Genomic DNA, 349 nt, shown 5'->3' with positions numbered 1-349 from the left:
ATCTGGAAGGTCTGCTGGGTTTGTGTGCTTTCAAAAATAGTTCCTCGTGTTATTTTTACTTTACATCATGTTTGGATCATTGATTATTTCAAATTCAATCCCTGTAATATTTTGAAGATCATAACCTGAGGAGTGATGAATGTTTATGTGTTTGTCTGGAGAAATAATACCAGGAATGTATTTTTGAACCAAAATAAGGTTTCCGTCCGTCATTATCACAACATTCCTGTAATGAAACATTTCAAAGGAACTGAGAGGTTTTCAAACGGAGGAAATCCTCGTTTCTGGCTCCAAACCTGGAAACACAGAAGTCGTTTTGAGTCCTCATTATCACCTCTTTTATTCCATC

This window comes from Oryzias melastigma, linkage group LG16, assembly GCF_002922805.2.
Source record: "Oryzias melastigma strain HK-1 linkage group LG16, ASM292280v2, whole genome shotgun sequence".
In the NCBI taxonomy this organism is placed as follows: domain Eukaryota; kingdom Metazoa; phylum Chordata; class Actinopteri; order Beloniformes; family Adrianichthyidae; genus Oryzias; species Oryzias melastigma.
This window is presented reverse-complemented; position numbering follows the sequence as displayed.